We start from the raw sequence: 5,693 nt of genomic DNA, 5'->3' as shown, positions 1-5,693 counted from the left end.
GAGGCAGGTGAGCGAGCGGCTGTGTGAAGGCGCTGCCCGGGTGCGGGGGGCACTTGCACTTGCACTTGCACTTGCACGGCTCGGACGGGGCCGCCCGGGCGCGGCGCTGGGGTGCCGCCGGGCAGCCCGGTCCCTTTGCCGGCTCCCGCGCAGCGCAGCCCGCCCCGGCTCCGCCCGCTCCCAGCCCCGCAGCGATGCCGGGAAGGCGGCACCAGCCCGCTCGCTGCAGGAGCTCTATCAAAGGCCTTTATGTGTAGGGAGATTGGTAGTGACGATGTGTTTTCTTTTGCCTCAGCAGCTCTGATGGCCCAGGGGACACCTGCCAAAACACACTCATTAACACTCCCGCCCTCAGGGGCTGATCCAGAGCTCATGAAAGTCTATGGAAAGCCTCCTATTGACTTTACTGGCCTTTTGGATCAGGTCCTTGCTGCTCTTTCCCCCCCTCCCAGGCTCAAACACACAGGCCTGGCTTTCTCTGGCCATCAGTAGCTCCCCTGTCCTGCCCGTGCTGTTCCTTCACCCCCAGAAGTATTTGTATCCCTATCCCTCTTTCCTCTGGCTCATCCCAAAGCATGAACAGGCTGCAAAGCAACCGGGGGGAGGATGTGGAAGGCTCATTTCACCCCTCTCTATGGCCACCTGCTCCGTGAAATCAGCTCCTGGGCCACCGTACCTAAAAACAGACGGCGCACCTGGGCTAGGAGCTAGCGAGGTTTCTTGCACCTCTGTCCTGGTTTTCCTGGGCAATTCTCTTCCCTTTGCCCATCAGCTTTGATGTGAGTGGTGGCCGTGGACAACCATCGGCCTGGCTGGGGAATTTGGAATGAAAACTGTGATGATATCTCTTGCTCCTAAAGCCATCTGAAAGATTTCTCAGGGTTGGGAAGTTGGCCCAGGGCAGTCACAGAGGTGAAATATTTCAGATGGCTTGAAGACCAAGAGATATCGTCACGGTTTTAATTCCAAATTCCCCAATCAGACCGATGCCCTGGTGGAAAGCGAGAGGTGAAATTAAGAGCTTGGGCTTTTCAGGTGCAGCTTTTGGAACCTGAATATACAAATTGCCAGTGCAGTAAATTACACAACACTTGAGCTTCTCACTTGGAGACCTTACCCCTAGGCCCAGGTCCTGCCCTCCTCCCACAGACAAAGCTCCCATTGAAGCCACTCCCACCCCTGGGAGGTGGGAGGAGAGGCTACTGCTTTGGTTGATTCACTCTAATCCTGCTACCTACAATTTTCCAGAGTAGCCTAAAAAACTAAGAGCTATGCTAAGCCATCCCTAGACCTGTTATTCTGTAATATTGCAAAAAGCTCAAGGTACTTCTGGTGTACATGTTTTCCTTTGGGAGGGTTTCTGTATATTAGACATCAAGAGCACAGGATGCAGTAATGCCATGAACAGAGAGCTTGTAAAAGGTATGGCAGTCATAGTTCTGGGCAAGGTCTTCTATGTATAGGGAGGCTAAGCAGGAACAGTGATAGTTTGCTTTTTGCCTAGTGACCGTGTCTCAGTCTAGAGCCCTCTCTCCAGGTGAGAGTGCTTTGGTGTATCCTTGCCTCCTTGACCCAAGTGTGCTAGCATGGGTGGAAATGCCAACAAGAGCAGTGCTGTCCTCAGGGTGGCTACCAGTCCACTAGGATGGGTCTGAGACCAGATCACCAAGCTTATTTCCTGTTAGTTGCCATCAGATGTGAATGACTTCAACCAAGAGACCCATTTCAGGTTCTTGGAGCCACCCAGTGTTGCCTGGTGGCACTATAGATTTGAAAAGGGCTTCACCCTTCTACCTGTGATAATGCCCTAAGGCAGTGGTTTTCAACCTTTTTTCATTTGCAGACCACTAAACAATTTCAAATGGAGGTGCAGATCCCTTTGGAAATTTAAAATGGAGATGCAGACCCTTTTGAATTGTAAGTGTGGGTATTTATTCACATACTTTTAACTGATCACAGCCATCTTTCATGGACGCCTTAGACACAGTCTGCAGACCCCCTTGGGGGTCTGCAGACCCCAGGTTGAAATCCACTGCCCTAAAGAGAAAGTCTGCTGGATGACTGAGTGCAAGCTGTGTGCCCTCTAGCAACTACCAATTCATTTTCCAAGTCTTTCCTACAGCAAAGAAATTGCATGCACAGATGTAGATGTGGCACTGTCATAACTAGGGCACTCTTTTATAACATTCAAATAGATATTTTGACTAAGTGAAGAAATGTTTCATCATTCCCCCTTTGGATGGGTCAGGGATAATAATATCTTAGAAGTTCTTTTCCACTATTGGCTTAATTTTCTCTCTCTCTTTTTTCTAAAAACTCTGATATGTACATTCCATGGGTTTGCAGAACAGACTTGAGAACTTAATGGGAACATGGAGATTATGAGCAATTTTTCCACTGGCTTTTCTTGCCAAACCACTTTGAGACTGAAATTGGGGGTGATCTCTCTGACTCAAGCTGACCCTAAAATTGAATACTTGTGTTTGTTTTCTTAAAGAACACAACAGATTTAAGATTCCCCTTCCCCCTTTGCTTTTATAAGCTCCCTTTCTCCCTCCCCCCAAGAGTCATTTGTAGTCTGAACCCAATGGGCTCACTTTTAAGAGCTTAGAAAAACTTTGCTTGAAAGTTTAAGGCTCCTATTGAATTTGTAGTGCCTGACACGTACCCCATTAGAAATATCTGTTTTGTTTTGTTTTTTAATCATTGAAAAGTCTTTCTCTGTTTCTAAGCATTATATGTAGGTGCAGTACTTTTTATGTGGTCCTTTTCAATTTTGTATAGGCATATTGCAGGCCTTGTATTATTTTCTATATAACTGAGTATAAACTAAGGTTAACTTAGCCTGCCTGCCATAATCTTGCCATATTCAACACACTTCCAAGAAAATTGTCTAAAATTTGCTGCAGTTACATTTTTCAGGTTAATGACATTTAGGCAGAAATATAGGCAGAAATTGAACATGATGCTGTAGTGAATGATTGGTTTAGAGTAGACCACTACCAGAATTTAAATTTGATAAGCTCTTTGAACATCATTGTAATGGCAATTTATATGACATTAGAAAACTTCTTTTTCCCTTTCTTTTTGGAGTCCTACCCAGTGCATAGGTATTATAATACTTGCATACTTTTAAAATTTGTAAAGCAAAGCAAATCCTGCTAAAGTCAAATGCTGATCCAAGTACATGGAAAATGCCTCCTTCCATTCTCGAGTTCCCTGAAATGGTAATATACACCCAGTGTATTCCTAGTCATGCATTATGTTGAATTAGCTGCAAGGGGAGGTAGCTGTAATTTCTATTAAGGTTGACACGGAGAGATTTTTGCTTAAGCTCTTTAAACACATTTTTAGCTTATGAAAATGGCATTATTAAAAAAATACAAGGTCACTATAAGTCACGGGACTTCAACCTGAATATTGTGAACCTGTGTAGAGTGGTGACAACCATGGCTTTCCTATACTGGTCACTGAGAATGAGTCCCAACTAAATTAGTGAAGGGTCCCTGTATAGAAAAGGTAACTATTAAGATGTTCTACAATGAGGGGAACCTAATATTTGGGCCAGAGCTAGATCTGAATTGTGTGGGTTGGGCCATTTCTAAGGAAAAAAGAAAAATACATTGGTGATGTCAGAATAGTTTCAGAGGCGCTCAGAGCTCTATGAAGGTGAAACACCTGGTTCTAAGAGGTATCATGATTCTGTGGGATCTATAGTCACCATATTTCTGTATTATAGGTAATATTTATGTATTATAGGTGTGAGCAGTAAGAATAAGCCCCATTTTATTCCTGTTGAGTGTAGCTGGTAAGTTAACAACATGGCCTAAAACAGGGTAAAAGTTTTGGTGTCCCTGATCTGAGCTAATCCCTATATTTCTCTATTGATGTTAGTACACACCCCTCCCTGCTCTCTCCTCTCAGTGTATGGTAATGATTTACTAGTCTATGAAATATTGGTGGAACGAGTTTAAAATGATATGGCTTTCTTGGAGCACAAATAGCTCTCATAGAAGTTAAGCCTAAGCTGTCACTTATCTCTTAATGTGTTCACAAACGTGTTAGAAAGTAAAGGGTTAAGATAAAGGAGCAAAGTTAGAACATCTTCTTTACTGCTTTCTTGCCAACCTCTCCAGATCTTCATTGCAATGCTCATCCTTTCAGTGGAGAGGAGATTATGCAATCTTTATGCTGGTGCAGACTATTCCCTTTCTCTTTTGACTCATACTGACGATGCTGTCAAATCATATTCTATGTCTTGTTAGCCCACATAGTGCTAATTCAAGAGCATCACACACATTTCAGTTTCATTTTTTTGTTAACTACATTTCAGTAAGGTGCACAAGGCTAGAAGGGCATCACAGCATCAAACAAACCTCCAGACTGCATTTTTCCATTTTAAATTTTTTTCCGTCATTCAAATTTTTCAGGATGACACAGGTCTGGTTTGGCTTTCAGAGGAGGGCAAAGGAAGAAGGCAGGGAGGCTAAAAGAAAATGCCTTCATGTGAAATGTTTATTCTTTACCAACAATATTTGATCTTTGTTAAAATTGCAATGTTGATAACTTGTTGGACAACAACAGGCAGTGCTTTCTGTTTGGGTGAGCCAGTTTGTATATGGTTATTTAGACGGTCCTGTGTTAGCTTGTAATTGTGTACACATGGAGTTGGCAAGCCCTCTTCAATGATAGTATAAACTGTAATGCCCAAAGTTAAAAGGGATCATGACAAAATATTTAACAAAACCAGAAGCGACTTTCTGGAGCGTCTCATGAACAAAATGCTGAAAAAGAAGCCAACAATGCAAAACAAAGGCAAGCACTTTTAAGATTTTTTTAATCAAGGCCTTTTTAAAATGATGCATCAGAATCTGCTAGTAGCAAAAGTTCATCCAAACAAAATATTAGGGAAGGGATTCAAACCCACATCCCAGAAGAGTGGCCTAACTACCACACCATAGGTTTAACTGATCGTGATTTTTAAACGTATAATAAATTGGCTATAAAAAGAAACATCCTACACCCTGGGGTTCAGGGATCAGAACGTAGGATCTCCACACCCCCTCAAGGTGAAGGCCCAACCTGATGAGTCTATGTCTCTGTTGTAGCCCCTTTTCCCAGCCCCAGGAATCTTGCATTCTGTCTGTATACTAGTGCATCTTCAAAAGGACAGGTGGACAGGACTGGTGGCTAAGGCATTCTTTCAGGCTGAAGAGATCCCTGAACCCAGACCCCCTCCTATCTCAGTGAGACCTCTGAATTCCCTTGAGCCAAGAATGGAGGAGGTCTGGGTTCCATGACCTCAATCAGAAATGACTGAAACCTGCATCTCTAATGTGCTATCATCCCCATTAACATAAAGAAATTCAGAGCCCTGATCCTCAAAGGTGCTTAACTACCTTTGAAAAAAAAATCTTGCTGTGATTTGCTCAAGGTTACACTAAAACACTGCTGAATAGCAGGGCATTGGATCTAGAGCTCTCATGTCCCAAAGAAGCCTCACCACCAGGGTAAAGCAGGACTGATTCCATTTTATATTTAACAAAATGGAAATAACCCTAGTGTGCAGGGACTGGAATGCAAGCATCTCCTCGGGAAATGCTCAGACTATGGGGGCTACTAAGTCAAGCTCTAGTATTGTAACCTGGGAGGAGGCTGTGAGGCACCAGCCCCCAAGGCACCAATTCAGCAGG

The 5,693-nt window shown here is 43.8% G+C and overlaps 1 protein-coding gene across 4 annotated transcripts in view; it reads left to right on the top strand.

Annotated features, from left to right (window-relative positions):
- The window catches only part of NFATC2 (nuclear factor of activated T cells 2), a 130,594-nt gene that overhangs the window by 921 nt on the left and 123,980 nt on the right, over positions 1 to 5,693 (top strand). The gene's annotated exons all lie outside the window — the stretch shown is intronic.

This window comes from Alligator sinensis, unplaced genomic scaffold (genome assembly GCF_000455745.1).
Source record: "Alligator sinensis unplaced genomic scaffold, ASM45574v1 scaffold115_1, whole genome shotgun sequence".
Lineage (NCBI taxonomy): Eukaryota > Metazoa > Chordata > Crocodylia > Alligatoridae > Alligator > Alligator sinensis.
This window is presented reverse-complemented; position numbering and strand designations above follow the sequence as displayed.